The sequence below is a fragment of the Saccopteryx bilineata genome, chromosome 6, assembly GCF_036850765.1.
Source record: "Saccopteryx bilineata isolate mSacBil1 chromosome 6, mSacBil1_pri_phased_curated, whole genome shotgun sequence".
Taxonomy (NCBI): domain Eukaryota; kingdom Metazoa; phylum Chordata; class Mammalia; order Chiroptera; family Emballonuridae; genus Saccopteryx; species Saccopteryx bilineata.
In genome coordinates, this window is record NC_089495.1 from 125,955,951 (window position 1) to 125,972,832 (window position 16,882).

General features: G+C 45.2%; 1 long non-coding RNA gene across 4 annotated transcripts; it reads right to left on the bottom strand.

Moving 5' to 3' along the window:
- Positions 1-1,280: 1,280 nt before the first annotated feature.
- On the bottom strand, positions 1,281-16,875 carry LOC136307647 (uncharacterized). Of its 4 annotated transcripts, none has more exons than XR_010725973.1 (3): positions 16,669-16,875; positions 16,382-16,580; positions 1,281-1,574 (listed from the first exon to the last, which is right to left on the bottom strand). It is a non-coding gene; the product is annotated as an uncharacterized lncRNA (long non-coding RNA). The 4 variants fall into 4 exon arrangements; XR_010725971.1 differs by having other exon boundaries at positions 1,281-1,580; positions 16,386-16,580; positions 16,669-16,873; XR_010725974.1 differs by lacking the exon at positions 1,281-1,574 and adding an exon at positions 7,038-7,350 and having other exon boundaries at positions 16,386-16,580.
- Between the last annotated feature and the right edge of the window lie 7 nt (positions 16,876-16,882).

The following is a 16,882-nucleotide window of genomic DNA, read 5'->3' on the forward strand; positions in this document are numbered from 1 at the left end:
TCCCACTGTAGAGATTTTCACAAATAGAATTACAAGTCCATACACTCGACACAATTTGGAATCCCCCCACCCCTGCATAAAGATGGAGAAAATGTTCCAACTCTTTCATTTTGAGATAGCCACTAATTTCACTTTCCATTTAGTTTGAGATCCTACCTAACTAAAAATATCCAAGGAGTGGCCCTGGCCGATTGGCTCAGTGGTAGAATGTTGGCCTGGTGTGTAGGAGTCCTGGGTTTGATTCCTGGCCAGGGCACACAGGAGAAGCACCCTTCTGCTTCTCCACCCCTCTCCCTCTCCTTCCTCTCTGTCTCTCTCTTCCCCTTCCGCAGCCAAGGCTCCACTGGAGCAAAGTTTGGGCTCTGAGGATGGCTCTGTGGCCTCTGCCTCAGACGCTAGAATGGTTGTAGCAGAGCCATGCCCCAAGATGGGACAGCATCGCCCCCTGGTGGGCATGCTGGGTGGATCCCAGTCGGGCGCATGCGGGAGTCTGTCTGACTGCCTCCCCGTTTCCAGCTTTGGAAAAATACAAAATAAAATAAAATAAAATAAAAATATCCAAGGAGTAGGTATAAAATGCCTAACATGTGGGGAGAAAAAAAAAACAACAACCTCACAGTTGAGCTATCCCAATAAAAAATGAAAATAATATGTGGGCCAGTGGCGCAATGGATAACGCGTCTGACTACGGATCAGAAAAAATGAAAATAACTATGCCTACTCCACTTGAAGAGATAAAACCCAAGATTGAGAATCATGGTAGAGAACTTGAAACTGGTAACAATAATAAGGAACAAATGTAGAATCTAGATGTGAAGAACAAGGAAACTGAAGAAGAGAAAGTCAGGGAATCAGAAGATGCATGAAAAGAAAATACCCAGGAAGAAGCATGAAAAGAAAAAAAAGAATGAAAATTCAGAATGGAGGATTATCCATGCAAAGGGGACAACGGGGAAGACAAACATATGTGCAACTGGAGTCTCAGAGGAGAAACGAGAGAACGCAACAGAAATAATAAAATGGTGGTTGAGAATGTCCCCAAGTTGATGGAAGTCACTAAGGCGCAGACTCAAGAAAGCCAGTGATCCCCAGGCAGGATAAGTACAACGAAGTCCACACCCATCATGCCACACGGTGGTAAAACCATTGAAAACCAAAGACAAAGATGAAATCTTTACAACAGAAAGAGGGGGAATGGTTTTTCTTTCAAAGGAATAATAATAATGTAAGGTATTTTCCCTGTCGAGGAAGAAAGAACGGCGCAGCCACAAAGTGTGGAATAGCAAAAGCTTTATTTAGTAGAGCGCTTCCCGGACGAGTTCCTCTGGTCCGCGAGATGGGGGCCAGAGAAGTCACGCAGTCTCTCCTGTTTGAGGGTAATTTATAGGGTCGGTAGGGTGAAGGCGAGTTGATATGATGTGGCAAAATTTCATTGGCTGACAGACAGTCGTTCTTTTTCAAAGGGCTCCTGGGAAGTTTCTTTTGGCGTGCATTAGCGTGGGAGGTTCCAGCCAAAGTTCCTGGGCCTGGTTCTTTTTTCTTTTTCTTTCTTTCTTTTTTTTTTTTGTATTTTTCTGAAGCTGGAAATGGGGAGAGACAGTCAGACAGACTCCTGCATGCGCCCGACCGGGATCCACCCGGCTCTGCCCACCAGGGGGCGATGCTCTGCCCCTCCGGGGTTTTGCTCTGTTGCGACCAGAGCCACTCTAGCGCCTGGAGCAGAGGCCAAGGAGCCATCCCCAGCGCCCGGGCCATCTTTGCCCCAATGGAGCCTCACTGTGGGAGGGGAAGAGAGAGACAGAGAGGAAGGAGAGGGGGAGGGGTGGAGAAGCAGATGGGTGCTTCTCCTGTGTGCCCTGGCCGGGAATTGAACCCGGGACTTCTGCACGCCAGGCCGACGCTCTACCACTGAGCCAACCGGCCAGGGCCCCTGGGCCTGGTTCTTCACGCGACCTTCCCCAATTGCCAACCGACCTTACAAATAAGACCAATAGTCAACCTCTCAACAGAAGGTATGTAAGCCAAAAGGTAGTGGGGTGATATATTGAATGGGCTGAAAAATAGTCAACTGTCCATCTCAAGTTCTAATCCCTGTGAAAATATAAAAAATACAAACATTTTTAAGCAAACAAAAGTTGAGAGAGTTTGTCACTGGAAAAGCTGCACTAAAGTGAAAGATAGGAGAAGCAGGAAGGAAATACAAGTAACCGAAATGGTAAGTTTCATAGTAATTCTAAGTGAATGCAGCCTGTGTAAAAAAAAAAAAATGTCATGGAAAACAGTTTGGGAGTTCTTCAACATATTAAAGCTAGAGTTTCCCTAAGACTCAGCAAGCCCAATCCTGAGTGTACACCCATCGGTGGCAAAAACAAGCACCCACACAAAAACCAGTGCACAAGGTTTAGAGTGGCATTATTCATTGTAGCAAAGCAGTGGACACATTGCAGACGTCCATCAAAGGATGAATGAATAAATAAAACGTGGCACATCCCTACGATGAAGTTGTATTTGGAAATAAAAGGAATGAAGTACTGACACGCTACCACATGGATAAGTCTCAAAAACATTACTTTAAATGAAAGAAGCCAGTCACAAAAGACCTGCATGCGGTTTGATTTCATTGAACATGAAATGTCCACAACAGGAAGTCCATGGAGACAGGACATAGATTAGTGGTCACCAGGTGCTGGGCGTGTGTGTGTGAGGGGGTTAGGGAATGACTGCTGATAGGAGTGTCTGTTTGGAGTGACAAAATGTTCTAAAACTGTGGTGATGTTTGCAGGACTGTGTAAACATATTAAAAATCATTGAATCAAGCACTTTAGTGAGTGCGCTGTATTGTATTTGAATTATATCTCAATAAAGCCCTTAAAAACAAAAGGAGAGACATGAGAATACAGAGAAAGGAGGAAAAATATAAAGCACTTAGTAAAACAACAGATTGACAACCTAATCTTGTAACAATTACATTAAACATAAATGGATGAACTAAATGCTCCAGTTAAAAGGCAAAGATCATTATGGACTGATCTGTGGTGGCTCAGTGGATAAAGGGTTGACCTAGAATGCTGAGGTCGCCGGTTCAAATTCCTGGGCTTGCCTGGTCAAGGCACATACAGGAAGCAACTACTATGAGTTGATGCTTCCTGCTTCTTTCCTCCCTTCCCTTCTCTGTAAAAGTCAATAAAATCTTTTTTTTTAAGGCAAAGATCATTATATAAGTTAAAAAAACGACAACCCCCAACTGTTTATAAGACAGTATCTAAAATATAAGCAAATAAAAAGAATGAAAGACAGTGGAAAGAGATATTAACCCTGCAATATTGACTAAAAGACCACTGGGCAAACTAGGTATCAATGCAGAATGCATTGCTGGGTCCAGAGGTGGTCATTTCACGATGATCACTACATCAGGTCACTGGGAAGATACAGAGCCCACATGTACTAACACAGCCTCAAGCTTTGGAAGGGCAAACAAGGGGCAGTCAACAAACTGAACCTCACAACACACCTCCCTCAGTAACTGATAGACTAATTGTATTTTAATCAACCAATAAATACCTAGAGAATTTGAACAAAATGATTAGAAAAAACAAAAAATCCTAACTTAATGGTCATCCATAGAGCACTGACTGCAGAATGCAGTCTTTTCGGGTGAGCATGCTCTGTTTTTTTTTTTTGTTTGTTTTTTTTTGTTTTTTTTTTTGTTTTGTGGCAGAGACAGAGAGAGGGACAGATAGGGACAGACAGACAGGAAGGGAGAGAGATGAGAAATCAATTCTTCATTGCAGCTCCTTAGTTGTTCATTGATTGTTTTCTCATATGTACCTTGATCAGGGCTACAGCAGACTGAGTGACCACTCGCTCGAGCCAGAGACCTTGGGCTCAAGCTGGTGACCTTGGGGTCTTGAATCTGGGTCCTCCACATCCCAGTCCGATGCTCTATCTACTCTGCGCCACCACCTGGTCAGGCTGAGCATGCCCTGTTTTTGAAAACTGATACTGTTTTAGGCCTGATCTGTGGTGGCACAGTGGATAAAGCGTCGACCTGGAATGCTGAGGTCGCCAGTTCGAAACCCTGGGCTTAAACCCCCCCCCACAAAAAAACCAAAAAACAAACCCTGGGCTTGTCTGGTCAAGGCACATATGGGAGTTGATGCTTCCTGCTCCTCCCTCCCCCTTCTCTCTCTCTCTCACTCTCTAAAAATTAATAAAAGTAAAAAAAAAAAAAAGAAAATTGATACTGTTTTAGCCACAAAGCAAGTTTTCCTTCTAAAGGCTTGAGTGATGCAGCGTATGTTCCCTGACTACAATTTGATAGATATGTGAATTCCAGACTGCCCTTTTGCTGTTCCACTTGGCTGCCTGACCTCATCCTTACTGGACTATCGCCCTTGAGACAGAGGAATTCCAGAAAGCTGATCAACCTGCCTCAAGAAGGAGCATTCCAGAAAGCTGAAATCCTAAAACCATAAAAGGGAACATACCAGAACCTTTGACTCAGTATCCCCTCAGGCTCTCCCAAACACTATATAATTCACCCCTAGTCTGTAACCAGTGCCCTTCTTCCCGGGAGAAGTGCCCAGCAGGGTTCCTTTCTTCCTTTCAATAAAGCCTGTTACTCTGGTCTTTCGGACTCCCATGGATTCCAACATTTGGTGCCAAAACCCAGGACAGGGTACTAACTGCCTGGATGATCCCTCTTTGCTGTCCAAACTTACAACCAGGGAAGCAATGGGCAGTGGCAGCTCGTTCTGGGCTTACTCCCTGATTCTGTTTGGACGTGTAATTGTAGGTCGAATGGCCGGCAGTCTAACCCTGTCCTGAACCCCTGCTGGACCAGAAAGGTAAGGAGTTTCTCCCTCCCCTTCCCCGGTTGGCCTCCAAATTTCTCTCTAAAAACACCCCTTCCTGGATGGACGGTTTTGACTTCGGACCCCATATCTACGAGTGGTCTGCCTCTACTCCTTTATGGATTTCTATGAAAGTCTAGGCGCGCCTAGCCAGGCCACCCTCCTACGTCCCGGGATCTCAGCCTTGGGGTGACAACCTCTTGTCTGAGACTTTCTTTCTATGGAGATTTTCTCCTCTCGGAACTGTGACTGGAGGCAGGGACGCCCCCTTCTCTCACCAGTCTCCTCTACTGTGGGCTCCTCCCAATCTCAGGCCTCAGAGACTACTCCTCTACTCCTTCGGGACTCACCCTACTCTCTGAGGTTCATAGTTTGCGAGGTTTCTACTCCGAGAGGCTAGCTTCTATGGACTTCCTCGAAAGTCTAGGTGCCTAGCCAGGTTGCTTTCTACTACCATTACAATATCGTAAGAGGTCCTGACAATTTCTGCCACTGGACAGGGAGGGCATGAGAAATTCTTTACGTGCAGACCTCTCTTCTCCCTTCGTTCCTGTCCTTAGTTTCTGTACCTTCTGTTCTACACACAGGCCATTTTTGGCCAAAGAAACCTCACCTAAAATGTTCGTGCCTAATCTTTCCTTCTCCGTGGACTCCTAACTCTCTCCCCCTCCTGCCTGACCCCTCGGGACACCCTTCTCTTGGGACCCCTCTCTGGTCCCTCTGCAAATCTCTTCCACTCAAGTCTCTTCCCTCCAGAAAGTCCCCTCCCTTTGCAGGATCCTGTTTTCTCATTCACCTGCAAATACCAGTCTCTCTTTCTCCTCCCCTGCTGGCCAGGGGCCCCTCCCTTCTCCACAGTGTTCTTAAACCCCTCCTCCCTCCTTACAGATGGGCGGCTCTCTTTTTCTTCTTTGATCCATCCTTACCTCCCCCCCAGAGACTGACTGTGCCTTCCACTACACCTCGTCCTCTTCCCTCTCCTCAGAGCTCTAAATCTTTTTGACTCCTCTGACCATGTGGTGCCACACCAATACTTTACCCTCCTCCTCCTCCTCCTGCAGATTCTGACCCTCCTTCTTTTCCACCCAGCTGCTCACACTGTCCATCTGTCTGCTTTCTTTCTTCCTCCCCTCTATCCTGACAACTCCCTGCCATCTCGAAAAACTTTAAAAAAAGCAGAGTTAAAAAAAAAAAAGCAGAGTTGTATATTAAGCTATGCGAGTAAGTAATCCGTCTTGTCTCTGTCAGAAAATATCTCTAGTATAATTTGAATTGAAATAAGTGCGCTCATTTAAATTCCTTAATTCATAATTTGTAAAATCTTTGTTTAATGTGCAACTGTGTCTGTTTCTAAGGCCTTAAACTAGTAATTACCCACCTCATAAACCGAGGCTTACTCATCCCCACGGACTCTCCCTGCAATACCCCCATCCTTCCTGTTTGCAAACCTTCAGGGGCTATCACCTCATACCAGACTTACACCTAATCAATGAGGCAATAGTTCCCCTCCATCCAGTAGTCCTTAATCTCTACAGGTTACTGTCACACATTCCCTCAAACACCACTCACTTCATAGTCCTAGACCTCAAGAATGCCTTCTTTACCATTCCTCTACACCCTGACTCTTACTTTCTGTTTGCATTCACCTGGACTGACCGGGACACTAATGCAGCCCAGCAACTTACGTGGACTGTCTTACCCCAGGGGTTCAGAAACAGCCCACACCTGTTTGGGCAGGCACTAGCTCAGAATTTAGCAGCACGCAATCTCAAAACTAGTACTCTCTTACAATATGTAAATAACCTACTCCTCTGCAGCCCCTCCCTGCCTGCCTCAAGGAGACACACCACCACCCTTCTTAACTTCCTCACCATGAAAGGATATTGTGTCTTCTCTGCTAAGGCTCAACCTCATTCTCAGTCTATAGTCTATCTAGGCATCACCTTAACCCCCACCACCTGAAGTCTCACCCTAGATCGAACTCAGACCCTCCGCAGTCTCCAACCACCTACCACCACATATCAAATCCTTTCTCTCCTCAGTTAATAGGCTTCTTTAGACACTGGATTCCCAATTTTGCTCTCTTAGTCAAGCCCCTCAGTGAGATCTTCTGAGCATGGCTTTTTTTTTTTTTTTTTTTTAATTTTATTTATTTATTTATTTATTTATTTTAACAGAGGCAGAGATAGACAGGAACAGACAGACAGGAACGGAGAGAGATGAGAAGCATCAATCATCAGTTTCTCGTTGCGACTTCTTAGTTGTTCATTGATTGCTTTCTCACATGTGCCCTGACCGTGGGCCTTCAGCAGACCGAGCAACCCCCTGCTGGAGCCAGCGACCTTGGGTCCAAGCTGGTGAGCTCTTTGTTCAAGCCAGATGAGCCCGTGCTCAAGCTGGCGACCTCAGGGTCTTGAACCCGGGTCCTTCCACATCCCAGTCCGACGCTCCATCCACTGCGCCACCACCTGGTCAGGCTGAGCATGGCTTTTAAGGTCTATAATGGCCAAGGAAGTAACAGAAAAGGCAAATAAGGCCCAAAACAAGTCAGGAAATACCAGCTTTTGGCTCCAGTGCCTAAAAGCCTTCATAGAACTCCATCAGGGCCCTGCTCTAGAGTGGAAAGAAAGGTCACTGAACTGAAGCCTGCCAGGCTTCCCAGCCCCACCGGTTTACACATCTGTGCAGAAAGTAAGCTGCCCCCTTGCTCCATGGAGGGAAGGTTCAGTCTCTTCTAGCCCTGCTCCAGCTACCTGTGACCTGACCTTGCCCAGCATGCTGGAAATTGCCACTGAAGGCCCAAAGACATTGTTCACGAGCCTACCGTATTTCTTCCAAATAGCAGATAAGCTAATCTCATTTCTTGTAAACACAAGGGCCATCTACTATGCCTCGCTTGATTATTTAAGTTTTATTTATCTCTCAGAAATCTCTACTGTGGGTATTGACAGTCTGAGTTTGTTACTTTATTTAATATATAGTATCTCCTTTATTCCTCTTGTCTCAATGCCTTATGCCTATTGTAGGCTGGGACCTGCTGCTAATTCCAGCTAGAAGCAGTAGTCACTAGGATTTAAACTCTAGCTGCAAAGTGTAGAAATGTAACCACCCTTTCCCTAAGTACAATACTTGCAGGATTTACAGGTTACTCAGAAAACTGTTCAAAGACTGTCCAAGAGACACTTCCAGCATTACATCACCCAAGGACTGACTTTCACATGGACAGGTCCACACACCGTGGTCCTGACAACTCCCACTGCTGCTAAGGGCAACTCTTTCCTCTACCCTGGCCATCTGGAACTCAGAAACAGAGAAATGAAACTGACCTTGTCCTTCCATTCTCTATTCACCTCCTAGCCTGCCTCACACAATCAGGGATGAGGGACCAACACCTATATGTGTCTCCCTACTAATTAGACAGAAACCTGTACCCTAATCTATCTCACCCCAAATATCAACCTAATCCCACCCCATGAGCCTCTTCTAGTTCCTAGTACACTACCCATCAATCTAAGGACCAAACGAGCTATACAGGTAATTCCCCTCCTTGTTGCTTTAAAAATTTCTATAAAAATAGCTCTAGGGACAGGGGGACTGGACACTGCCCTGTCTTATTCCCACTCTCTCTCTCTCTCTCTCTCTCTCTCTCTCTCTCTGGAGCCCAGCGAATTCACAAACATGCAATAAGTGGATTCACACAAACTGTGTCTTGACTATTGCTTATCATTGGTCCACACACTCTCCTATTTATTTTTCTAAATTTTGGACCCTGCATCTTATGTTTGTTTAATAGTTTCTTACAGAACCGCATACAGACCTTCACCAATCAGAAAATTGGAAAAATGTACCTAACCCTACACATCAACCCTGAAACTTGCCCTCGTGAAACAGAAAAATCTGAAACCCTATATCAGCAAACCTCCTAAATCCTATCTTTCAACCCCTACAGGTCTCCTAACCCTAAAGCTCTCCCGTATCCCTGAAGAACTAGGAGAATGAATAGCATTCACCTCTTAACACTTCTCAGTCTTTTTACTCTTCACATAGTAAGAGGACAAGACCACTGGGTCTTCTTGGCCAAAGAAGAGCTTACAAATGGACATGAAACATTTCTTTTAACTCAAGCTAACTGCTCTCTCCAGGGCTGCCAGGAAAGAATATCTCTAACTTTACCATTGAAGAACTTTCACTCCCGCTATAGAACCCTTCTTATCTCTGCAGTCCTGATCTCCAAATACTTGCCCCCTTCTTTATCAAGTTCCTACAGTCCCAGAAGAGAGAAATCTCTAGGATTACCTACAATCAAATGCCCCTACACTCCTATTCCCCAATACCCCAAGGAGAACTTCACGAGGGAATATCAAATAGGTAGGGATGACATCAGGAAGAAGCTGCCCCTCAGCCCAAGAAGTTCCCTCCTGAATGTTCTCCAAACCCCCTTCCTTTTAAACCACATTTATTCAATCCTTCTATATAAAAACTTACACCAACAGGTTCCCTGTCTCTAAAAATCTCTACATGTCCTTTCATTCTAGAGGAACCAGACCAGCACGTCTCATGAGGCTCATCCAGGAGACCATGTATCACCGTGTCACTCTGTCCACTCGACACTTGCAGCAAGCAATTCACAATTATTACCTCACAAAGTTATTTTACTTCCTCACTCAGGTTTTCAGAGACATCGCCAGGTTCAGACCTCACAGCATGGAAATTGATGACCTCCTTAACTGGATGGGGGACTTGGCTTGGCAAGGTTCTTTTCTTGAGTTCTCTCCAGAAGAAGCAATAATTTTCCAATTTTTTCTCCTCTTTCTCCTCGTCACCCCTCATCGTATATTATAAGATTAATAACTGCCTTTCTTTTATATTTAACCACAGAGTTGAGAAATGATAGATATGTGTATTCCAAACTGCCCTCTTGATGTTCCACTTATCTGTCAGACCTCAACCTTACCGGACTATCGCCCCTGAGACAGAGGAATTCCAAGAAGCTGGTCAACTTGCCCCAAGAAGGAGCATTCCAGAAAGCTGAAATCCTAAAACTGTAAAAGGGAACATACCAGAACCTTTGACTCAGTATCCCCTCAGGCTCTCCCAAACACTATATACTTCACCCCTAGTCTGTAACCGGTGCTCTTCTCCCTGGAGAAGTGCCCGGCAGGGTTCCTTTCTTCCTTTCAATAAAGCCTGTTACTCTGGTCTTTTTGAACTCCCAGGATTCCAACACAATTCAGTTATGCTAAAACATCAATAACCAACATTAAATTAAGGTTAAGAAATAGACTTCTCAATTACTCATGGATTTAAAAAAATTAATAAGGAAATAGTTTGAAGTGAATGAAAATGAAAACAACAACAACAACAACAAAAACCAACATTTTAGAACATGTGGGATATACCCAGCCGTGCTTGGTAGCTCTTACTGAAGTCCTGGTAAAGAAGGAGGGCTCATCATCAAGACAAGCATCTCTCTCAAGAAGTCAGGAGAAACAACATGAAACCCGAGGACAGTAAGGGAAAAGAGACAAAGACAAAAGACAAAATTAATAAAATAGGAGAAGAAACATAAAAAACATCACTACAGATGCTATAGACATGGAAAATAGTAAATGAATATTAGGAAAAACTTTGTTAACAAATTTGAAAAATTAGATGAAACAAACACTTTCTTATTCCAAAACACAACTTACAATATTAATTGAGGAGGAAAGGGAAGATCCTAAGAGTCTTAAGAAGTATAAAATAGAATCTGCCTTCAAAAAGCCTTTTACAAGGCCTGACCTGTGGTGGTGCAGTGGATAAAGCGTCGACCTGGAAATGCTGAGGTCGCCGGTTCGAAACCCTGGGCTTGCCTGGTCAAGGCACATATGGGGAGTTGATGCTTCCAGCTCCTCCCTTTCTCTCTCTCTCTCTCTCTCTCTCGCTCTCTTTCTTTCTAAAATGAATAAATAAAATAAAAATTTTAAAAAATCCTTCTACAAAATAAACCTCTTAGGCTCAGATTATTTCATGAGTAGACTTGACTGAATATTTGTGGAAAAATAACTGTAATCTTGCACAGATGCTTCCAGAAAAAAAGAAAAAGGGAACATTTTCCAACTTGTTTTTTTTTTATCATAATCTCATCCAAAACCTAGAGAAAAATTGCAAGAGAGGAAAATCATAGGTCATCTAGCTTGTGAACACAGAAAGTGAAGTCCTACAGGCCAGATTAGCACCAAATGGAAAATCACAGAACACCTGGGGGTCCATCACAGAACAAAAATAAAGTATCATCCGACATTAGAAACAAAAATAACTCCAGGTGAGCTACAGATCTGACTGTGAAAGGCACAACAACAAAACAGAGGATGGAATATTCCACATTTTTACGACTCTGGGGTAGGGAAATGCATTTTGGAAAAGATAGAAAAATAGTAATGCCAAGAGAAAAGGGTGATGAATTATACTGCAGCCAAAGTAAGGGGCTGTTTTGGATGGGTTAGAATGGGGCTAACAAGAACGACAGTCTTCAGGGTTCATGAAAGTGAAAGTGCTCCTTCTTATCAAGACCTGCGGGCACAGTGAGTCATTCTCTGAGGGGAATGGATCTCCTCAACAGTCTTCCTATCTAAACAAGATAGGTTTAAAAATAAGTAAACCAAACTGTCCACTTTTGAAAGCAGAAAAGAAGAACAGGATAAATCCAAAGAAAATAACACAGAGAACAAACAACACAGGGAAGCAGGAGTCAGTGCGGGTGTTTTAGAGTCCTAGTAAGACAGTCTTTCAGCAAAAGCGCCTGGAGAGAAAAGGCAGGAAGACACAAATAAACAACAGCAGAATGGGCCTGACCAGGCGGTGGTGCAGTAGATAGAGCATTGGACTGGGATGCAGAGGACCCAGGTTCGAGACCCCGAGGTTACCAGCTTGAGCGCGGGCTCATCTGGTTTGAGCAAAGCTCACCAGCTTGGACCCAAGGTCGCTGGCTCGAGCAAGGGGTTACTCGGTCTGCTGAAGGCCCGCGGTCAAGGCACATATGAGAAAGCAATCAATGAACAATTAAGGTGTTGCAATGCGCAATGAAAAACTAATGATTGATGCTTCTCATCTCTCTCCGTTCCTGTCTGTCTGTCCCTGTCTATCCCTCTCTCTCTCTGAAAACAAAAACAAAAACAAAACAAAACAAAACAACAACAGCAGAATGGAAGAGCGCCACACCTAGGAGGTTAAAACACGTGAATGCCTCCGTGAAAGGTACCCTCCTTCCAAGAGCACATTTCTTAGCAACACTGGCCCAGGAAGAAAGGAAAAAACTCTTAAAAATAGGTCAAGAACCAAAAAAGTAATCTGAAATATTAAAGATCTACCCTCCAAAAGTGTCTGGAAGTTTTTTTGTTTTTTCTTTTTTCTTTTTCCTTTAATCCTTTTTTCTTGTTTTATTTATTTTTAAAATTTTTTTTCCTTTAATCCCTGGAAGTTTTACAGGTAAAAAAACGACAACAGAACAAAGCAAAGAAACAGACACCTCAATGACAGTTCTTAGCTAAAAACCCAGGAAAGCCTCTTCATGACCTTGCAGTTGGGACAGCCCTCCTCATCAGGAGAAAACAGCAAAACCGGAGACGGCACTGTTGATAAACACCATGTATCAAAATCGAAAACATCTATACTGAATGAGACCCAGAAAAGGTTCAAAGATGAACAGCGCACGTATTTGCTTCATTTATGCAGGTGAGAGGCAAGACCCAGAAACATGACAGGCCCCTATGTATACATCACTAAGAAAGTACAACACAGAAAGACTGTCACAGATGAAAGAAGTCATTTCTTAATAGCTGAACACCCAGAGCTGTGTAGCCTCAAGTCCAAAGATCAGCAAAATGCCTATGTGCACCGACCAGTTAGCACATCTTCGAGTTCGACACCATCAGTGGTGGAGAGGTTTTGGGGAAACCTCAGCTCATCCTGAGCTGGGGACATGTCCAGTAGCAGCCCCCTGTGGATGACAGCTTGTTAGTGACTGCTCAAATTGAAAACGCACGTGTGGTTCCTGTTAGCAACTCTACTCCAGCTTTTATCGGGAAAAGAAAAAAAAACCCATATATGTACCTAAGAAGGTTTACACAAGGGTGCCCATTCTGACATTTAAAAACTAATAGCAAAGAAATATTTGGGCAAGTAGACTGTGATGTGTTAAAAATGATAGTGTGGTGTTTTTTGTTTGTTTTTTAAAAGATTTTATTTATTCATTTGAGAGAGGAGAGGAGAGGGAGGGAGGGAGGGAGGGAGAGAGAGAGAGAGAGAGAGAGAGAGAGAGGAGACACAAGGGGGGGGGGAGCAGGAAGCATCAATTCCCATATGTGCCTTGACCAGGCAAGCCCAGGGTTTTGAACCTGAGACCTCAGCATTCCAGGTCGATGCTTTATCCACTGCGCCACCACAGGTCAGGCAATAGTGTGTTAAATAATAGCAAAAATGAACAAATTAGAGTCCTATTCATCAATATGGCTTCATTTCAAGAAATATTGCTGGGTGGCAAAAAGCAAGACACAAAATAATTTGTACAAAATACCGTTTTTATAAAACATGAACAATGTTACACAGTTTTAGGTGCACACGTGGGCGTAAGAGTATTTTAAAACAATTGGGAGAGCACAGGCCAAAGTTCTGGTTCTGCTGGGACACTGAGGGGGGTCTCAGGATGGGGGAGGAGGCAGAGAAACCAAGAAGGAGGTGGACTGAAGGAAACACTAACTGTACCTGCAGTGCTTTAAATAATTAAAAGGAGAAAATGAATGTAAGGATTGTGCAGTTAAAGTAATAATACAGGGACCCAGCAAGGGCAGGCTTCTAGGCTTGCCATTTATCGTGGTGGCGTGAGTTTGTGTTCACAGATGGAGGTGCACAGGCAGGTTGTGCGTGGTTGGTAGTCATTGTTCTGGATGTTGGGGCAGGTGCCTGGGCATCACCTCAAGTGGGTGGAAAGGTGAGTCCGCTGGAGCCAGAGGCCAGCCCAGTATTCCTCTGTTTATTATGCCTTTGCTGAGCACTTAGGACAATTCTATAAAAGGAAACAAGAGTTCAAAAGTCTTTGAAGTGATTTCTGCCTATGCCCCAGCTGGTCTGCGGCATCTGTCTGCATGAAGGAAAAGGGAGCTGTATTGCAGATGGAATGTACCAAGAAGGAGTGAGATAATAAGATTTTGCCAAAAAAGCTAAAAGGTTATCATTTTGAGATGCTTTTCTAAATTTGTAGTTAGATTCAGTGACTGTAATAAATACCCACATAGTATTGGCTTAAATCAGACAGCAGTTTATTTTCCTTACATGGGTGTCTGGACACAGGCACTCAAGGACAATACTGTGGTCTATGCTTTTGGGAACCCAGGCCCCTTCTCTCTTGTTGCTCTGTGTCCTCCACCTATGGCTTCTAACTAGCAGCCTCAGGTGGCTGCTGCTGCAGTTCCCACCATCACATCCTCACAGCCACCAGGCAGCCAGTAGGAAGCAGGGAAGAAAAAGTGGAGGGCACACCCATTTTGCAGGGACAACCAGAATGACTCAAGTCACTTCCGTTCTTGTCTAATAAACCAGAACTTGTTCGCATGGCTCCTCCAAGCTCTCAGGGCCACTGGGGATGTTGTCTGCATTTGGGTGGCCTGCAGGCAGCTAAATTGTGGGGCTTCTCTTCCTAAAGGACAGGGGTGGGAGGGATATTGGGAACAATTTGTTCCTGCCACACTTTCCTGTTATAAGTGAAACAATGAGACCTGGATTCTTTTTGAAGGAAAGAATTCAGTCAAGAGACAAAGTGTACAAGTAAAGCAAGAATTCATTGGCCATGTAGGAAGAAAGCCAGAGAAAAGGGGGCCCTTATCAGGGGGTTAGCCCAGGATCAGCTGCTACTCTTCAATGCTCTCCTGGTTGCATGCTCTCCTGGACCCCTAAAGTTTAGGAGAAAAAGAGAGGCACAGGCCTGTGAGGGAAGAGGGGAAGGGAGAAGAAAGAAGGGGGAAGGAAAAAGCGCAGGCATGCTCCCCAGAGGGAGAACAAGCACTGGCTGTTTGGAGGGTTTTTCGAGACTGGGAGTTTAGGGGAGGATTTCAATAAAATGTTCACCAGCTTTTCCAAGTGTGTCCTTCTAGGGTCATTGGTCAATGCCAGGGCAGGGAATCAATAGTCATTGCAGCTGGTCCTGGTGTTGCTAATCTGGTTTTGCTGTTTTTCTGGGCCTGGAACTGAAATACTACTAAGGCCTAGATGTCATATCTAGGGAGTGGACCTTCTGCATCAGGCTGTAAATTGCTCTGCTGGCCTGTTTGTTCAGCTGTCTCAGTTTCCCCATTTCACTTGACAAGGTATTTTCCTAGCTTCTTTCTACTCTGCTTCAAACCTACAGAGAGGAGCAGAGAAGGGAGACCCTGGCTTATTTTTACCCCTAGAGGCTGAGCATTACCCAAGGGCATTTAAAGTATCTCTAAGAAAGGTGTTTAGTCCTAAGGATGAATTGTTTATTTATTTATTTTTATCTTCAAGCTGCAGGTGAGTGCTCCAGAACACCTGGTGAAGCAGACCAGATGAGCGCTCCAGAACCCCTGGTGAAGCAGACCAGGTGAGTGCTCCAGAACACCTGGTGAAGCAGACAAGGTGAGTGTTCCAGAACACCTGGTGAAGTAGACCAGGTGAGCGCTCCAGAACACCTGGTGAAGCAGACCAGATGAGCGCTCCAGAACCCCTGGTGAAGCAGACCAGGTGAGTGCTCCAGAACACCTGGTGAAGCAGACCAGGTGAGCGTTCCAGAACACCTGGTGAAGCAGACCAGGTGAGCGCTCCAGAACACCTGGTGAAGCAGACCAGGTGAGCGCTCCAGAACACCTGGTGAAGCAGACCAGGTGAGCGTTCCAGAACACCTGGTGAAGCAGACCAGGTGAGTGTTCCAGAACACCTGGTTGAAGCAGACCAGGTGAGTGTTCCAGAACACCTGGTTGAAGCAGACTGAGTAATAACTCCACCTCTCCGTGCTCATCTGAGCACCCCGCAGTGTGAGCCTGGCAACTCTGCTCCCCTGCTCACAGCAAACTTCCCATACCTTTGCAATCTCCCTCCTCCCTGGGATCACAGTCTCCAGCTCCTGAGTGGCAGATCCTCCAAGCAACATGGTCACGGCCCACTCTTGGGGTTTATGGAAGCATGGGGGCCTCGTAAAGTTCAAAGTCCACAACGATAATAAAGAGGCCCATTGAACTTGGCTTGGGCAGTCGCTGCAGGCCAGCCGGGGCATTCCCAGCTGCCCCAAGAGGCGGTGGGGGCTGGGTGAGGAGCGACGGGGTTAGCCCAAGTGTAGCTCTGTGGGGCCCAGTCTGAGTCTGGCCTCCCAGACCCTGTCCTCCTCGCCTCAGAGCCCCTTCTATTATTACCTTTACTGTGAACTCCTTGTGCCCAAGATGCTGGGAGATGCTACCTCCGAGAGAACTCCAGGCCCTGTGTGCTTGGGGGCCCTGCAGAGCACAGGTTTGTGGGTGTAGAAAAAAGTGTGCATTATATACTCACCGCATGTCCTTGCTTTTCCGGGATCCTCGCTTCTCAGTTTTTTTTAACAAGGTGCGAACTGACCATGGAGAGGATCCAGGGTTTCTTCCACCTCCAACCCGAGAGAAAAGGTTGCAGATCTATTTGAACATTTCTGGCCTAAAAACAGTTCTCTTTTTATATTGTCTTTTGAAGAAGTTATAACATGCCTGGATCCTTTGAGAACGAGCAGAATAAAGTTTTTAACACCTGTCCATAGTTATACGTAAGTGAGAATTATGATTTCACCTTTTCTGACAATTACCTGTGAATATGGATCAGACGAAATGAGTTCACATCTCTCACTTCTGCGGCTTACTGACTTCATGACCTTGGGGAGAATGCTCATCTGAAAAAGGAGGCTGGTGAGGACAAAAGACTTCGCACAAAGGGATCTCTGTACCCTGGGCTCGGACCCCGCGGGGGCCTCGGGAGCTCTCCGCAGCCCCGCCCCTCGTCCTCATCTCCGGCCCGGCCCG